We start from the raw sequence: 1,346 nt of genomic DNA, 5'->3' as shown, positions 1-1,346 counted from the left end.
CGGGTTTTTTTCGCCCCCTCCTGCCCACCTAGCAGTAATGGGTACCTGACTTAGAGTTGGGGAAGTAAAGGCGGCGTGGAAAGCAAGGAACTGGCCACCCCACCACAATATGCCGAAGGCCCAGGAAGTTGTCTCGCTAACAAGGCAGTCCCCAATGCCCGGATCGGATGCGGGAACAACTTTACTTTACAAAGTCATACATGTATTACAGTCGAACCTGGATCTACCACAACCACCTTACCACTTGTAAACGAACTCACTTGTACAAAAGGCCGCCCCGCCCCCCTTCTTGTAGGTTTTTTAAAAACCTTATAATGACAAGGTGTAATGACACACTGTACGAACACTTCTCTCCTCGACAACGAAGGGCCGTCTTAGTCCATTTCCACTGTATACAAGGTCGCTTTTAGGGACAAGCGGGCTAACCCAGACTTCGGGGGGTTCCAGCAATCTTGACCTACACCAAAAGTGGGCATTGCCCTACCTGTAGGAGACGTTTGGTTTCATTGATGTGTATTTTGTTTGGTAATAGAGAAAACTCTCCTTGTATATTAAAGAAACTGAACAAGGGGCAAAAACTTTATCGTCGACGTTCTCAAAACAGCATTTTTCGGGATAGCCCCCTTTTGCTTAAAAGCGAAAAATGACGTCCTGAAAAACCCAGAGGAACAATGGTGGGCGCAAGCTGCCAATATACCCAGTCACAGACGGTGTCTTCTTTGACTATATTAGGTCGTTTAGGAGGTGGGACCTCCATCAGGACGGAGCAAAATGAGTAGAGAGTCTTACCAAGTCCACAAAGCGACATAAGCAAGTTCAAAAGCACCTAGCCAGGGTTCTAGACAGGACCATCCGCTCCTTAGTCCAGCCTCATGACAACTGAGTTAACGAAACACCCACGCTGTCTTCTTTGAGTTTATCATAGTCTATTTTTTTATTTTTTTATTTTTTTTATTTTTAAGATTCAGATTAATTCGCTACTCTTGCAAGCATGCACCAGCACATTTCGGGGGCCGCATTACACAAATACACTTTCTCTGATCTGACATGATTAAAGGAAAATATAATATATGGATAAACTTCAACGTGGTCACTTTACGCCTGACACCAGCACTGCTAAAACTCTATATGTGAGGCAGCGTGGTGGAATCAGGCTCTCGTCAAAATAATCAAAGGGAAGAAACTTGCATTTTTCCGCAGGTTTGTGAATTTTTATCAAGTTTTTGTTTTTTTACTCAACACCTTTCATGCCCATTAAAGAACTCATTTCTGTGTGGATTTTTCTGAAAAACGTTGATTAAAGGCACAAAGAATGTAAATTTTCAGTTACCAAGGACTCTTAAGCT

General features: G+C 43.4%; 1 protein-coding gene across 1 annotated transcript in view; it reads right to left on the bottom strand.

Annotated features, from left to right (window-relative positions):
* Nucleotides 1-1,346, bottom strand: part of LOC101848621 — a gene marked incomplete at its 3' end in the record, with an annotated part of 15,993 nt that overhangs the window by 1,339 nt on the left and 13,308 nt on the right.

Source organism: Aplysia californica, unplaced genomic scaffold, assembly GCF_000002075.1.
Source record: "Aplysia californica isolate F4 #8 unplaced genomic scaffold, AplCal3.0 scaffold00952, whole genome shotgun sequence".
Classification (NCBI taxonomy): Eukaryota; Metazoa; Mollusca; class Gastropoda; order Aplysiida; family Aplysiidae; genus Aplysia; species Aplysia californica.
This window is presented reverse-complemented; position numbering and strand designations above follow the sequence as displayed.